Source organism: Condylostylus longicornis, unplaced genomic scaffold (genome assembly GCF_029603195.1).
Source record: "Condylostylus longicornis isolate FDR11 unplaced genomic scaffold, ASM2960319v2 ptg000018l, whole genome shotgun sequence".
NCBI lineage: Eukaryota > Metazoa > Arthropoda > Insecta > Diptera > Dolichopodidae > Condylostylus > Condylostylus longicornis.
This window is the reverse complement of record NW_026577987.1, coordinates 1,147,183-1,166,389: the sequence shown is the minus strand read 5'-3', so window position 1 is coordinate 1,166,389 and position 19,207 is coordinate 1,147,183. Positions and strand designations below refer to the sequence as shown.

The 19,207-nt window shown below is 27.5% G+C and overlaps 1 protein-coding gene across 1 annotated transcript in view; it reads left to right on the top strand.

The window, feature by feature from the left end:
- LOC129606230 (protein CBFA2T1) overlaps window positions 1-19,207 on the top strand; it is a 122,370-nt gene that overhangs the window by 8,333 nt on the left and 94,830 nt on the right. The gene's annotated exons all lie outside the window — the stretch shown is intronic.

Genomic DNA, 19,207 nt, shown 5'->3' with positions numbered 1-19,207 from the left:
AGTTTCAAAAGTATTACTGTATATATGTAAAAGTACTTTTGTATATATGTACATACTAAGTTGTTTGATACTTTTATAAATTATTACACATTTTTAAATATAGAATGATTTATATAGAGTAAGTTTTACATAAGTAAGTTATATTTTACATTGAATGTGCACTTATATGTCAATGTAGCTCAACATTCAATGTGTACTACAAATTGTTTTCGAATTCATAAAAGTATGCAAAGTAACGAAATATAATACAAATGTGTACAGTGCTTTAATGGTTTGTTAGACAATATTCATTTTTTCTAAATTCTTCAACTACTTACATGATACAATTTATACACACATTATATTACTCTTATATTATAAATTCTATAATTGTAAAGGCAAGTACAACTACATAAAATTTCAGAAATTCTATAGTACAAATTTTTATAACTATAATGTCACTTTAAGCAGTGTATAAGTAAAATATCGTTGGGTTTTTAATGAGAAATATATTTTAAATTTATATATAATATAATATATATGCAGACACATATGCTTAAGATTAAGGGATCTACAAACGTATATTATGCGCATTAACATATCATATATTTAAAAGACCTACAAGTATTCAAAAGCAACATTTAATCATTCGCACAATCTGTTAAAATCTCAGATATTTATTCCAATAATAACCAAGCGATTGATTATAACTATAGAGCGAGAGATACATAATGTGTTGTGAGATACATATTGTTTTTTTAGAACAGCTAAAATTAAACAAAGCGCGAAACAAGCGACGAGTCTGTGCAACACATGTGAAAGCATTTTGGCCGGTTTTTGTTTTGATTTTGGTTGTATTTTTTGTTGTTTAGGAATTTGTTTTGCTTTTACTTTAATGGATCATAAGTATGCAATACTTACGTTCAATGAAAAATTTTTAATTTAAAAAATCGAAAATAAAAGAGCAAAAACACTTTTTCCAAAAAAAATTGTTCTAGAGCAAAAAAACAAACCTTTGAAATTTATTCGAGATTAAGAAGAAAAGACGTCAGTGTGAAGAAATAATGATAATGTAGTAGTACGAAACATCTCTAGCAGTTGTGAAAGAAAATAGCGTGAAATATAGAACTAAAACAGAATATTTTAAAGAGGAAGGAAGAAAGCAAAGAAATGTGTTTCGTTTGATTTTTTTTTTTGCTTTTTATTATGTGGTGTTTTTATTGTTATTCACTTTTTCCGTTGCTATTTTTCCCCCTAACTAATTAGATATTTATATAAAAACCATGCGGAATGTGCAATTGAAATTTTGTGTAATTTGTACACAATGTATGTATAATATTACATACATGAAATGATACATATGTATAAAATACTTTTCTAGTTATTTTTAATAATAACAAGTAAAAACGTTTCAGTCGGTATAAACCGATTGAATTATACCCTGCACCTTTCGTTGTTGTATAGCAATTACTTAAACCCATGAAACCATTCTATAGAAATTTCACGGATATGTCTGATTTATAACTTAACACACAACTGCCAAGTTTCATGAATCTGACTTTATTATTTTTCCAAATATTTAAAATAAGTTTTTGGAGTTGTATGACAAGTACCTGAACCTGTCAAGCAATTTCATCAAAACTTCAGAAATATGTCTGACCTCTAATTGGACACACGACTGCCAAAGCTCATGAATCTGACTTTATTATTTTTCCAAATATTTAAAATAAGCTTTTAGACTTGTATGGGAGCTACTCGAACCTGCCAAGCAATTCCACCAAAATTTCAGAAATATATCTGGCCTGCAACTCGTCACACAACTGTCAAGTTTCCTGTATCTGACTATATTATTTTTCCAAATATTTAAAATAAGCTTTTGGAGTTGTTTGGCAAGTCCCCGAACCTGTCAAGCAATTCCACTAAAACTTCACAAATATATCTGATTTATAATCGGACACACAACTGCCAAGTTTTATGGATCTGACTTTATTATTTTTCCAAATATTAAGAATAAACTTTTAGACTTGTATGGGAGCTACTCGAACCTGTCAAGCAATCCCATTAAAACTTTAGAAATATGTCTGACCTATAATTGGACACATGACTGCCAAGTTTCATGAATCTGACTTTATTATTTTTCCGAATATAAAAAATTTGCTGTTGGAGTTGTATGGCAGCCACCCGAACCGGTGCAGCTATCCAATTATAATTTTTAGAGCATGTGTAGAATATAATTGGACACATGTATACAAAATTTTATATTTATAGCTTTATTAGTTTTTGAAATATTTAAAATAAACTTTTTGAGTTGTATGGCAGCTACCCGAACCCGTTGTCCGAATTAGTCCAATAACAATAGGGCTCGTCCTTGGCGCAAAAGAAAAAACTTATAAAAGTTTGGTGTCGATTGCATTATTCGTTTTTAAGTTATCGTGCGATCGGACGGACGGACGGACGGACGGACAGACGGACATGTCTAAATCGACACAGAATTTTAAGCTGAGCAAGAATATATATACATGTCCATACCGCAGATGACTTCTTCAAGTAGTTACAAACTCCATACCAAAGTTAATATACCCTTCACGAAGTGCAGGGTATAAAAAGAGCCAAAAGAAAAATAAGAGAAGTGTTGCATATTTTGAGACGTCTTGAAACAATTTATATGGATGTCAAAAAATTAATTTTATTTCAAGAACTAAAGGAGAAAGGAAAACGTACATATATGTACATATGTATGTTACTTATAAAATCTGTTTAATATCGACGAAAATTAACTATACATGTACTTAAATAATAGATGAAAATTAAAATTAGTAAGCACCTACATACGAACACACAACATGTGTATGAATTTTTTAAAAATATTAAGTAAAATTCTATTTTCAGATTATTTTTAAATACGCCATAAGCTATAAGAAAACTATTTTGATTTTTTTTTCCGTTTTTATTAAAATAATATTTTTAAATTATTAAAAACAAAAGCAATATTTTTTGAAAAATATGCAATTATTATGATTTGAAGCGAAGCCATATGAATAATTCAAATTGCACAATAAACGGCCTAAATATGTATTTCAAAACTAAACAATGATGTAATGGGAGTATAAATTTATTTTATTTCAACTGTAGATATATGTATGTATGTATTTATATTGCGCATGTAAATATTCTTTGTTAGAAGTAGAAGCTTTAAAATGATTCTTGGTATTTTCGATTAAATGCACATTGATATTCTTCATCATATTGTGATCGATTAATGATTGTGTTACTAAAAATATGAAATAACTTTAATTGCCTTTTCATTGATTTGAAAAAGTTATGGGATTTGAAGTGAAATTTTAGATGCTTTTGGAAAATTTGTTTTTATACCACAGGTAAAATATGTATGTGTGGGATAAAGTTATAAGTAGAATTATAATTTTGATCATTTGAGAAATTCCCTTGTCTATAGGCTCGATTGAATATCTAAGGAAAAATAATGTTAAATTCAATTAAGTATATACATACATATATTTGTTAAAAATTACAAAAGTTTTTTTTTTAATAAAGGGGTTAAAAATCATCGAAAGACAAAGACAGACAGACGGACGCAAACTGTCATTGGGTCTATCAATAGAGGGAGACTTTAACCAAACCTAAAAAGCTTCTGGATAGTCATGAACTCCCAAAACTAGTCAAACTGACTTACCATTAGTTTTGCTCTATCGTGTTTTGTATCTACATTCCTTGAAAGAAGGGACGGAAAGGAGGTGTTGTCACAGAATGTCGAAGGACCACGACATCTAAATACTGCTCCCAACGAGCCCTGATGTTCCATGGCACAGCTCTCGATTTTCTCACTTACTTAAGAGACACCCAGATCTCTATGAATATCATCATTTCATACATACCAGGGAACACCCACCATATCATGTAGGATCCTGTTCTGGAAAATTTGTATTTGTTTGATGTTTGCTTTAGGAGCCAATATTTTGCTATATTTGTTTTCTAATTCTGTTGTTTCTCTTTTTTCTTTACATGTTCTTTCAATCTGAGCTTGATGTCACCTGTCTGAGCCAGGTATTCGCTGTGTTTTGAATTGATACTGTAATATCATTCAAATTTAATTGTTGTGGGTTTACTAAATTTTTGTTTGTGAAATTTACATGTACATACTTATTTACTTTTATTTAGCTTTATTTTCCATGTATTTGTTCATTTACTTACAGTTTTACTTACTTTCTGTAATTTTTTATCGATTCTTCAACATTAGATCCGTAATTAATATTGCCGTATCGTCGACAAATGTAGCCACAGTTATACAGTCTAAATCAGATGCCTTAAGGCAGTATTCTGTGCCCTCTAACAGAGCATAGAATACTGTGATTGAAATAATTAAACGAACTGCAAAGGTATCAATTTCTTAAGTTTAAACAATAAACCTTATCGAACGCCTGTGCGACGTCCAGAAATATTGTCGAGCATATTTGCCTTTCTTTTAACGCCTTTTTCATGTTAGAGAAAATATCTTAGATCTGAAAGGATTATATTTGTTTTGTTGTCTTAATCAAAGTATATCTACTAACAAGTAGTTCGACTCTCCGTTTACATCACACTAATGCAATCACTCACCAATATTTGTATACAAAAAATTCCCTTAGTTAAAAGAGTTAAGCAGCATACTTTCTTATTTTCATTTTTATACACATAAGAATTTTTGGGAGAGGGAAAGAGTACGCAATAGATGTCAATCTGTTTTTTTATAATGTAATTTTGAAAGGCGACACTTTATTATTTGTTCCTACAAAAAGTATAGGGAAAAATATTAAGAATTTTAAAAGCGACACAATAATTTCTGTAATTCATTCCAGTATAGGTGGCAAAAAATGTGTATTATATTATAAAAGCGAAGAAGAAAAAAAGTGTTTAAAAAAATTATTATAATTTATATAATATAATTTTTACAAATAATAAAAATAAATTTTGAAAAGACATACAATAGTAAAAAAAAATTTAAATAGTTGTGAAAAAAATATTTTTTTTATAAAAATGGGTAAACATTATTTAAAGTGTTTGGGATGAAAAAAAGCCGACACGAAAATTTCATTTGTTGCCAAAAGATGTGAAGAGGTAAATATGTACTTTTGAAAATATTTTAAATATTTAGTGTTAGGCATTTGTAATTAATAAATAAAATAAATAAATTATCTTTAAATGTTTTTTTTTTTATTTCCATCTTAATAAATTTAGAACATATTTGCCATGAATAATATAGTATTTCCCGGTAATAATTATATTTCATAAAGTAATCAGTACCTTTTTTTCTTTATAAATTACTTTATTTCTATGTCACTACCTGATACTGTGTATCTACTGTACCAGGTACATGCATGTGCACATTCATACATAAAATTTCAAACTCTTTTGCTTTCATACATTCGAATTTTTTACCTAAGTTTTATAAAATAAAAAATAAATTTTGTTATTATCAAAATAGAAATAACAAAATTTTTACCTAACTTAATTTAATTTTATTTTAGTTCAATTTATACACTCGTTTGTTTACAATATTTTGTTTCTTTCTTGTCTACACAATTCTTATTACCATCTATTTCTACAAAAAAATGGAATATTTTAAGAATTTGGAAGCAAGATGCAAACGAAAACTAACGGAATGGAACGAGTCGAACTTCTTATTAGTAGATATACTTTGGTTTTAATATGTAACCAATAGTTTTTTTTCCACACAAATTTTTTTAATTCGCACTATGCGCCAGGAAAGTTCTGTATGCAATATAGAAGTTGTTCAAATACATTTTCTAATATTTTTCGAATCAATAATGACTATGATCTTCGATCTAAAAAATTTTTATATACTCAATAATATTTTTCATCAATAAAAATTTAAAATTTCCATCTCATAAAATGTTTTCTTATAAACATAAAGATATTTATGCATATAAACTTACAAATTATTACAATATCTGCTTAGAAATATTTCAATATCTGGTTAGAAATATCACAAACAGTATCTTCCACAAATGGCATCAACCTTGAAACAATCTGCTCAAATTCATGTTAAGAATAACGAAAACCAAATGTTAAATAAAATAAAAGGAAAACAGCAATTATTTAGGAGTTTTCTATTTCTTGTTTTTTAATATGAAACCAGATTTTTGGTTCTGCTTTGTATTAATGAAGTCGCAGTTATCGTTATTTTGGTTTTATAAATATAACGAGAATAAAGTTCCATTAATGTTCACAATTGAAAAAGTCTGGGGTATGAAACGGATAATACTTAAAACTAAACAGATTTTGCTTTTTATTAAATATTCATTTTAATCGTTAATTGTACTTATATGTGCGTATAGAGTACAAAATATTGTATACAATACATACATGTGTTTATATGTACATATTTTTATTTATTTGTTGTATTGAATAGTATTTAATTCATGTTCATGTAGTAGTATTGAATATTGAATACTAAACATATAAAAAAACTTTTTTTTAATTTCAGAAATTGTTCTGAATAGTGTGGCATATGTTATTTAAATGTAAAAAAAATATATATAGGGTGTTATTCCTCTTGATAAAATTTATAGTTTTTACATTACACACACATCACCGCCGTTTTATGTGAAATTTATGTAAATATAGCAACAAACGTCACTTAGTCAACAAACGTGCCTATCAATTACTATGACTAATGATGTCATCATCTACGGATGGAAAGAGAAAGGAGGAGGAAGGATAATATTAGTAGTATTAATCTTATATTAATATCTAAAATGTTATAAATTAAAAACTATACAACCAAAACAAAACAGATGTTCGAACTACTGCACGGCAAGTTAACAGCATAAAGCAAGAAAAATTAAATAAAATCAATGCCACTGTAAAGTCCGGCCTTAAGCTCCCTCTTACTTGTATTCGTACAAAAAATACAAGTTAATTTAACGTTAACAGACTTTTCAATGTCTCATGAATCCCATAGTACTCTGACGCGGAACATTAAAAAGCTCGACCGATATTAGGTTATTGGAATTTTGACTGTAAGAAATTCGGCCAACTAAAACGTGTGCAACTACGTTACAAACAAAAAATTTAATGAATGGAAACTATATCAGAACATACCCTACGAAAGCTAGGCTACCTTAAGTCCAAAAGCCGAAGCCTACTTTTATAAGAGCCTAAATGGATTTAATCAATTCATACCACTGGAAACAAAACGGAGGAAGCACTTTTATACAGTCTCAATACAATGTATGTATATCAACGTTACGAAAAGGAAACCGTACCTGACATACGTGCTCTAAAATGTGTCTCACGAAAGAAACTTAAAGGTGTTTCGCCACAAAGAATCATTAAATTTCCTACCCCAACTCATGACCAAGAATTTCTAAGTAAAATTCACCCTATTAACCATCAAATTAAAATCGTGCCTACAATCGAATGTAACAACTAACAAAAGCTCAAGAGAGCTACGCTTCCTATAAAAACGCATCCGCCCACTTGTTTTCTTCTCGTTAGCAAAACTTTAGATTTTTATTCTTTTAATTTTGTATTTCTATTCATACATAAACTAAAATTTGGCTGTAGTAGAAAGTTTAAAATTAAGATTGAAACTGTAAAAATGTTCGAACTTATGTGAAAAAAGTGTTAAAGAGACCTACAATGGTTCACTTTTTCACTTCTTCCACATGATTCTACATTCATCTTATCTTGGATGCCTTAAAGATGTCTCATCTTATCTTGCATGCCTTCATCTTATCTTGGATGGATGACTTTTCAAGTCATCTTTCACTTAAAATTTAAATATCCTGTTCATACAACATACAATGTATACATACATATTTTCACTAAAAGATCAATAATGTTTTTTTCGTTATATAAGTACCTATATTTCTTTTATTTCGAAACTTCACTTTAATCTAATATTTGTTACGGACGTATTTTAAATTTTTTTTTGTTGTTTCGATTGATTTGAGTTTCAGGATTCGAAGATTGTAACCATTCAAGTATATATTTTATTTTTCGAATTCCTCTCGAAATTTTCGGTAAAATCAGAATGTATTAGAGACCATATTCAAATGTAAATTTCACATTGGTTAACTGATTTTTCATTTGTAGCAAAAATTTTATTACTTGTGTTTTATGTTTGCCAAATATCTCTGTATCAAATAAGTATATACTTTTCATTGCTGCTGGAGGTTCGTTGCTTACAAGACATAAATAATAATATTTTATATCATATGTAAGGGGATTTACATAATATGTCGATATACTCGTTTTCGAGCTACAGGCTGTTGAAAAAGAAAGTATCCCATTTTTCTTGCATACAAATAAATAAATGCTTATAACTTCGAAACCATGCGACATAAGGTAACCACCGGGGCTGCTTTCCCAGCCGATTGATTGCTCTTCTTTTTTGGTCTACAATTAATTTACAAGATATTGATTAAATTTCAAATTCAAAAGTTTTAAAATTTTTCAAAAAATGTTTTAAAATTTTTAACTATATTTAATCGATATTACTAACTTGAACTTAGGTGAATGTGTCAGGAAAACACTACACATCTACCCGAAAGCTACATTCATTTTTCAGTTTAGCGAAGATTTATTTTACCCTGAAAAAAATGTACTATGTGGTCTTACTTGAAATGGTGTTAAACTGCGTGTAAGCTTTCGTTTCGAAGAAATTTTTGAGTTAACAGTTCATTTTATATTTTTTCTCAATATATATTTTTTTTTAAATTGAATCCGATTTCTTTTTCCATAAAGCTTCTAATAAAAAATTTAAAACAAAAAAAAACATATAATATATATGTATGTACATAGAAAGTCAGTTTATGTTTTTGACTTCAATGTAACCAACATAAAATATGTAAACTTTTGGAAATACGAGTATATAGAAATCAATGAAAAACAAAAATATATGAGAAAAATAATTGCTAAAGGAGGGAGGGTTTTAGGGTAGCTAATATGGTGTTTATATCAATGCTTACTCTGTATACATGTAATATATATTATATGTATGTATATTCAATGAACATTTAAATATGTGTGTGTACATCAATATTAGTATAATGTACGTCGATTTCTGTTCTGAAATAAATTTGATTGGGTTTTCAAGGGTGAACATTTTTAACATTAAACATATCACACAGATGTTGAAAATGTCTACAACAGATTGTTTCATCATTATATTTTTGTTTTAATTTCAATAAATTTGGTTTTATTTTTTTGGTTGTTGTTGTTTCTTTGCTACATTCCTCTTGTAGTTGTTTTTGCTGCTGTCTTGTATAGTTTTCCCTGTATTTTTTAACGTTGTATATTTTTATGCTGAGAAATATTGTTTTCCAAAAAATATATTTGGTTAATATGAAAATTCTACGTGTTTTTTATTATTTTTATTTCATTTCGAATTTATTAAATTTATTTGTATTTGTTTCTGTTCTTTTTTCTGGGTATTTATATTGCATTACTTTCGAAGAGTTATGTTATTTGTTAAATAATATTTAAATGAAATTTTTAGTATGTATATATATGTTCATATACACATTTAAAAGATATAAATAAAGAAGAGAACTTATAATAAAATGTTTATTGAAAAAGGTGTCAATGCATATATAAACGTAGATACCATCATGTACCACAGAAAGGACGATTTATTGAAAATATTTTATTTGGAATATTTATTTTGTACATTAAAGAATATATATAATTTTTTTGCTTAAAAATTGATAATTTGAATATGTTTTTTAGGATTATTATAAATTGATATTTCAACAAAGTGCAGCAATTTCAAATAATGAAATCTGTGCAGCAGAAATAATGAAATCGATATTCCTAATTTGTTATACTTAAATGTTTTGATAATTAAACTTGAACTGAAATTTGTGGAGAAATATTTAAAAAACCACGTGAATAATGCTCAAATATTTTTCATATATATGTTATAATACTGTGTAATTTGATGCAAATGTAATCATATTTGTATCAAATTATATGATAACGCTATTTAGAAGAGAATGTTATTTAAACTTTCAAAAAACATATTTAATAAAAGGTTTCAAACGTCAATGTTAAATTGAAAATTTATCACGGTGAGTACTTGTTATTAAAAAATTAAGTTAGTTGTAGAAATTATTATATATTTTATGGATAATTTAATTCGTATTATAGAGTCTCAGACGCGTTTAGTAAGTTTCATATCCAAAATGACAACCCTTGAGTTTTAAAATACCAGCAATCCTGTTTTTAAATTAATGCAATGCAGAAATTCACATATAAACTTATATCGGATTTGAAAAATTTATTATTGTTACATTTAATTCAAGAAACTAATTTTACTAAGAGTTTTATTTTAAAAACAGTTGAGTTTTCATTCCTGATGGAAATTTGCAAATTATCATAATACTTTGGAGTTTTAAAATTTTTTTAGACTAATTTAATACTTCCACATCTACCATCCCATATTATGGATAACTTTTATTTTAAATTTGAAATAATAATATTAATGATGAACATTTATAATTAAAAGTATCCTAATAGATTAAATAAAATTTAATTAAAATATTTAAAATAAGCTACACACTCTCAGCGAACACGTCTCTTTATAACAAATTTATGCATGTATGAAAACTGATAATTGAAAAAAAAAAAACTCATTAAACCTGTATTTATAAGTATATGTAGATGTATGTCCTTATTATAGAAAAAAATATGAAATTCCATAAAAATAACGACCACACAATTCAATTTATACAAACTTTTAGCAAACTAATTTAAAAAAAAGTCGTATCGCCAGTGTATACTTTGCCTAATGCCCGCCCTCTCACATAAATTGCCTTTCCCGTCTCTATTTTGTTTTTCTTAATGTTTGTTTTTAATTCATATTTTTAGAATCACTTAAAAAAACTTGAAAATAAAAACCAATCTGATGTGATCAGCGCACAACCGATAGAAAAGTGTAATTTCAAATTCGGAGAAATTTCAGCACAAAATTATAAAAACGTCTTTCAAATTCTAATGACACCACAAAGCCTTTAGTTAACAATTACCTAGAAAAATGAAAGTTTGGCTTTTTGAAGGAGTTCCTTTTTTCTATAGGAATTTCCTGAAAAGTATGTAAGTAAATTAAACAAAATTATAAATACTAAATTTCAAGAAAATCCGCCAAATAGTTCTCAAGTTATGGTAAAAACTGTAGCATCGGTTTGATTCCCCGAGATCCGACATATGCCAAAAGTTGATCATTCTGTGACATAGCCAAAGTAAACTGGGATAAAAATTTCCATGAAAATGGGTTCAGCAAAGATTGAAATACACTCGTGCCCACACATAGACTGACAGATCAACATCTCACAAAAAATATTTAAATATATTCCCGCCTTTCTACCAGAGGGAAGTGCAATTCCGCCGAAAGTTCGGCATTTAAAATTTTGTACCATCACATAACCTCCGTTATTGTATGCAATGTCGTCGGCAAAAAATAGGGAAGCAAAGAAAGGAAAAACAACCAAAAATAAGTATGGAAAACTTAAAATCGACAAAGGTAATATTAAAAATGTCACAAACAGGAAAAACGTATAAAAAAATTTAAAAAAAGTTTTTCCTTTAAGAAGCAATAAAAAAAACAAAAATAATACAGAAGAAAGTGATTATAAAAAATAAGAACAGAATTCATAAGAAGGTATACATATACACAAACGTCGGGGTACAAGACAAAATTAAAAAAAAACATTATTTTTCTAAGTTTTGGCTTTGAAAGATTTTTACTGATGAAATGTTGTTGCCACAAAAACTTAATTTTTTTTTGTTTTCCCCTTAAATTTTCGTTTCCGATGTTTTTATGTTTTATTCTATTCTTGTTGTAAAGGACACATTTTATTAAAAAAAAAAGAATTTAATTTTATTAAATTCAGTTTTCACCTTCAAACGAGAATTTTACTTATTTTTCCTTTTTCTCTCTTACCCAAGAAAATAAGCAAAAAGAAATGATTACAATTCAAAAGCTGTATAATAAAACATCAAACCAAAAATAATGAAAATAACAAAAAAAAACAATAATAATAACAAAATATTCAAGAAATTTTACGGAGAAAAAAGTGATTTAAAGGAAAGAGAAAGTTTTATTTTGAATGATTTTTCCTCAAAAAAAGAAGAAAATGAAAATAAAAAAAATATTGAAAATCTCCGAGAGACAAGGAATGTTAATGACATTATAAAGCATGTACAACACAATTTTAGTAATTTATGTACAAACACACAGATAATTTACCTTATGCATACATACCTATGCATATGTATGTATATAACTGAGGGAGTAAAAAAAATTGTTATTTGACACTATATTATTGCTTTCTCTTGCATTCGCATCTCCTTTTCCTTTTCCAAACCATTATTAAAAAATGTTGAATCTTTTGCTTTAATAAAGTATAAAGACTTATGGCAGAGACATCTTTATGGAATATTATCGGAAGTTTTTGGTTACACGAAATGTTAAGTATCAACATACATTCATACATATACATAGATTGGTATGACATAATTGGCAAACCATATGGTATAATTGGTAAATTTTCGAAGGATATTTTGTACCCCTATAATAAAATGGTAGTATGGGACTATAAGTCTTTTTTTTTATATCAATAACAATAATAAATTGAAAATTCACTTATTCTTATACTTGTAATATTTGAATAGTGTATAGAAATATATGAAATAGAAAATTACGAGTGTATATGTATACATATACGGGTGGCACAAGTAATAACATATATACTTACAAATTGAGTACATATAGTGTAGAAAAATAAGTACTAATTTAATGTTTTCGTTATGAAAGTGACATTCTGAATTGTTTTTGGTCAGACGCTGTTGCGAACACAAAAAAATACGGTTTTCTTAATATATTGATTTGATGTTTCCGTGATACTCTTTTTAGATTCTTTTTAAAACGTCCTGATTGTTAAACATTATAATAAATTTAGTTAAAGTCTAGTACCTTTACATTTGCAAAAATCTGGTATAATTTGAATTGTTAATTTTGAGTGACGATAATTTGTGAAGGTGAGATTGTCATGTTTAGAAGCTAAGAAAATATGACACTACTCTGAATTTACGTTTGCAGAAAACGTAATTAAGAAAACTTTATTAAGAAAATTAAGAAAACTTTTAATGATTTTTCTACATAGAAGAAATAAGTCGTTACCTTTTTGCATTTTATGGACACATTAAAATGGGAAAAAGCTTGCATTTTTACGACATCGAAAACTCATAATTTAAAGAAAACCAAATATACGGAAAGGTTTAATATCAATTACTATGAATTCAAATTAAAAAAAAAAACAATTTTTAAAAAAATGTCTTATATCCATACCATTTTGACCTACTTTTAAACAGCTTTTCGTACATCTTTGATTAATTTACTTCATAAACTGTGCATACCGATTGCTATATTATAATGTTATTTGTAATTCAAAAATAATATTTTTTGTCCAGATTTCCCCATTGAATTTTTCTAGTAATTTGAAATTATAATTTAATTTTTTTTCTTTTGAAATATTTCTCATTTTGTGATTTTATAGAATATGTATGCTTACCATGATCTTGTACCTACATTTCGAGAAATGTAATGAATTTGTAGTTCGATTTATAGCATCATCAAAATAAAAGCTTTATAAAAAGAAATATTTATTGGTTTAATTTAAAAGATTTTAAAACAGAAAAAAGTTTTGTAGCAATTTGGGAAAAAGGTACTCAAAAGATTTTTAATAATTTTTTTGTTTATTTAAGAAAACTAAAAATAAGACAAACTTAAAGAATGTGCTCTTTAACCATTCATAAAGGATTCCTTTTATTTAACCTCCATATATAGTTAAAAGTTTGTGGTTTTTTATTTTCATAATAGTTATAATTTCGTATAACATTTCGTCAACTGATTTTTGTGCTATGGCTAAAAAACTTTTTTGCGGGACATTATTTAACGACCGCATTGTGTACAATGAGGTAAGTCATGTGATGGTACCAAATTTTGGATGTTGAGTTTTCGGTGGGAACGCATTTCTCCATAATAGGCGTATATAATCTACTTTTAGAGAAATGTCGATCTGTCGGTCTATGTGTGCACGGGTGTATGTCGGGTTCGACGGAACTGATTTTGATGAATTTTGATATGTAAGTTTATTTTGCTTATGGCATAGATTGATCAACTTTTGGGATATATCAAACCTCTAGAGCTGGACCTTTTGCCGGCCAATTTTACATTTTTGCGTATGTAAGGAGAAATAATCAATCAATTTCCTTTAAATTTAATATTTAAATTCAGAGTGTTAAAACAATGAATCTATAATTTTTTGAAAGGATTACGGCCTGGAAACCAAATGGGGAGCCGTACATTTTTTACAATACCTGCGGAACGGATTGATGGGATTTCTTGAAATTTGATATTTGGCTTCTGGTGGCACAAAGCGAAATTCTATCAAGAGCCAATTTTACACTTTTCTACGTATGTTAACTAAAAGCTTGTTAACTTCCTTAAAATTGAAAGTGTTCAAAATACATTTTTATAATCTTCTGTAACACTTTCACTAAACTAGGCAATATAAATTGGGGTCGGTTATGTCCTGATCACATCAGATTTTTTTTAATTTGTGTACATACAATTCTTATAAAACTACTTTTTATATTTGTACATATATGTACATATTCACAAAATTTTTAAAAATAATAAAAAGATTTAATTAGATTTAATAATAACAAAAGATTTTTGTCTAAATATAACTATTTGTTTGAAAAATAAAATCTCTTTTCCTAAACTCCTGAATATGATTTCGAAAATACACTTATACAATCGTTTTGTTGTACATATAAATAAATTACGACAATTATTGAAGCAGTTGATAATTTGTTTGTTTATCTTTAAGGCCTGAAGAGTCCCCATTGAAGTGTAACTAGATAGATATATGGCTCGATCTTGAGTAAATGAGCAAGAGAACGATACCAGAAAAACCAGTTTTACTTTTTACAGAAATATCCCATATCGCACTTATACAACTGTTAATTTTCCAATTAAAGTTCAAGTTTCTAAATACATACATATGTGCATTAACAATAATTCAAACTTACATAAACATATAGTATATAAACACTATAACACTACGAATATACGAAAATCATCAAGTTGAAATCTCTGGAACTGCCACTTTCATACAACATTCTAACAAAAAATAAAAAAAAAATAATAATTTTCCAATTTTTTTTATAAAAAAATTATTTATTTTTTAGAACCTCATTATTTCTCCATTACGAGCAGAATTCAAATCCAATTTATATACATGTCATAACAGTACACAGCATATCCTTGTTTTTATCCTTCTTCTTCTCTTTCTTTATATTTTCACATTCATATAAAATAATTTTCTTTATTCATATTCCTTTACTTAAAAATAAATTTTTTATTTTTCGAAAAATAAAAAAGTAAGTAATTTGTACAGTGAAAAAATAACAAGAAAGATGTATGGAAAATCGTTCATACACGATAAGTACACACTTTTGTGTGGATGTGTGCATGGATTTTAATACAATCATGTTTTTAGTTGTACGAGTAACTAACAAATTTTCATTCGCAATTCTCGTGCTCGTGGATTTTTTTCTTTTTTTTTGAAGAAAAGTGAAAATAACGAAAGAGAATTAACAGAACACAAATGCAAATATAATTTCTCCTTCTCGATTTAGAATTATAATCGCTCCAATAAATGAGACCCTTGGATGAATGGAATGTAATTAGATCTGACGTAATGAAGAACTCACAGTTGCATGGCCTATTTCTAAAAGCAAAAGTTGTAGCTATTTTTATAATAACTAAAATGACATAATTTGTTGCAATAATGCCTCTTTTATGAAAAGTGCAACCAAAAGTGACGAAAATTATGCATAATATAAAAATTATGCACTTGTGAATAAACTTTCGGAACATCAAATTTAAAGAATCTGAAATGTAATTAATTTTTATTTTTGTAAAATAAATACAATTCTAATAAGAAAATATTGATGATGAAATTTAAGTATATATAAGTGTTTAATTCCACTCTTTATAACCGTACGAACGTATGTTCGAAGAGTATACTAAATTTGCCTTACCGGTAAGAAATTATGGTCTGAGATATAGACTCAATTGTATGTTTTTGATCAGTGTCGAATTCTGTAGTGTAAAACTTATGAGATAGTAGCTTGTAAGTAGTGTGAAATACTACGTTTATGTTAAGCCTTGATGAATCAAAGTAAAACTAAATTAAATTCGCTTTTAAAAAACTCAGTTTTAAAATGCGGGGCTGAATGTTTCAATTTCTTAATTTCAACATACTATTATGACAAACTTTTTTTTAACGGGTTAATTTAACAGTTAAGTAATATAGCAACAATAGGTAAGTATCATTGGAAATATTGATGTATAAAAGAAATAACAAGTTCGATTAAACAATTTAACGATTGACCAAATTAAATCATTTAACAATTGGCTGTGAAAACAATCAAAATAAATAGAAAACGAAACATGAGAAAAATATTTTTGAACAAAAAGCACACAAACCATTTTTTTTTTCTTTCCGTATACAGAAAAATTTTTTGTATTGCCAAAGGTACTATAAATGGTATTTTAGCACATAACAAAATTATTTTACAAGCACACATACTTATATATTATATATATACATAAGTAGACACGTGTATGCGATTTTTCTTTTCTCTTTAATTTTTTCACTACAATTTTTTGGTCTCCATTTTTTTTACTATTTTATTTCTTTATATGAAAAAATTACTGCAAGTGATAGTTCATCATAAATTCGGAAAAATAATAATAAAATTTTAAAAAAATAAAAAAGAAACAAGTAAAAACGTTTCAGTCGGTATAAACCGATTGAATTATACCTTGCACCTTTCGTTGCAATTCCACCAAAACTTCAGAAATATATCTGGCCTATAACTCGACACACAACTGCCAAGTTTCATGTATCTGACTATATTATTTTCCCAATATTTAAAATTAGCTTCTGGAGTTGTATGGCAGGTACCCGAACCTGTCAAGAAATTCCTCTAAAACTTCAGAAATATATTTGACCTATAATTGGACACATGACTGCCAAGTTTCATGAATCTGACTTTATTATTTTTCCGAATATAAAAAATTTGCTGTTGGAATTGTATGGCAGCCACCCGAACCGGTGCAGCTATCCAATTATAATTTTTAGAGCATGTGTAGAATATAATTGGACACATGTATACAAAATTTTATATTTATAGCTTTATTAGTTTTTGAAATATTTAAAATAAACTCTTTAAGTTGTATGGCAGCTACCCGAACCCGTTGTCCGAATTAGTCCAATAACAATAGGGCTCTTCCTTGACACAAAAGAAAAAGCTTGTGAAAGTTTGGTGTCGATTGCATTATTCGTTTTTGAGTTATCGTGCGATCGGACGGAGGGACGGACGGACGGATGGACAGACGGACATGTCTAAATCGAATCGAGCAAGAATATATATATATGTCCATACCGCAGATGACTCCTTCAAGTAGTTACAAACTCCATACCAAAGTTAATATACCCTTCACGAAGTGCAGTGTATAAAAAGGAAACAAAATTTTTGTGTTTCCTCCTTTGCTTTTGATTTCTCCCGATAAGTTAATTTAACGTTCATTTTCTTTGTTTCATTTCCTGTCCCAGTGTTTCTTTGTATTGTTACTGCCAAAATTTCTTTAAAGGAGAATAGAAAATAAAAAAAACCAAAAAATAAAAAATTATTTACTATGTAGGGTCCACATATGAAAGAAAATTGTTTTATCGCCCCCTGGACTACTATATTTACTGTTGCTTTATTATAAGTAAAAACATTTTCAGTTGTTCTCAGAGAAAGAGATTGAAATGTCGGTGTATGTTGATTGGAAATAATAAAAGTAATTTATACGTACTCACCTACATAATATACATACATATAATCACATAAGGTGGCAAATAATTTCAAGCATGATTCTTTGATCAATTTTTAGCAAAAAATTGTATGTAATATTTCCTGCATATAAATAAGTGTTTATAACTTCGGAACTATACAACATCAACTTATCATTAGTGAACGATAACATAAACTTATCGTGTGTTCTTTATTTTTGGTCTTAGAATTAATTTGATTTAAGCCACCGTTTTTGAGAGTCAGAATTTTTGTTTTTTTTTCACAAAAATTTCTCAAAAATTTTTGTTATTTTTTTTGTTTTTTTTTTACAAAACTCGAAAATTTCTCAAAAAAAAATTTTTTTTGGTGCGCTACGACGAGATATAAAAGTTAACCCATATAACATTTTCTTGTACCTCTCACAGTTTTGCTAGTAAAACGTGTTAAATGTATTTAAAAACATTCGAAAAATGCATTTTTCATACATTTTTCTTACAAAATACATTTACAAAATTCAAAAATTTTTTGAAAAAAGTGCTTATTAGTTTCACTATGTCCGTACGTCATCCGCCCGTGGACGTGTTTACAAAATTTGTACACCCTTGAAGATAGAAAGCTGAAAATTTATATGTACGTAGATTTTTACTAGAAACTTATTCCCGTAGAACAAAATTTTTACCTCCCCTTCCTCTGAAGGTTATACAACCCTTAAACCCTAAAATGGAATTTATAACTACTTATAGCATTGAAACTGTAAGCATCTTTCAAATCAGCTTTTCCCAAATTTTGGATGTCGTTTTTCTAGACATAAAAATTTTAAACTGTTGCAACTTTCTAGGCTAGAAAGTTGCAGTAGTTTAAAATTTTAACAGTTTTTAGACACTGATAAATAGTTCATTTCGTTAGAGGAATATTTTTTTCTATCTCCACCCCCTTTCTAGCTATCGCCCATCGAAAGTTGTAAAACTTGCTTTTGGGCACCTTATATTTTCAAAACCGGAAGTATTTTCAAAATTCTATAAACGCAAAAAGCTAACGGTAAATTCTATTACATTAAAATATATAAATATTTTTCTTAGCTCAATTCTTAATTATCCTTAAAATCGAGCATTATGTTAACTCCTCCTTAAATTAATTTTTACTTTATTTCAAAGATTTCATAAATCGTTCATCCTTAATATATGCAATCCTAGAAATAGTTTCGTTCATGAATGAAAATAAATTTAATAGTGCTTTAGGTTTACATAGATTGTATGTAAAAGCAGTATTTTCACTTGTTTAAGGGAAAAGTGCT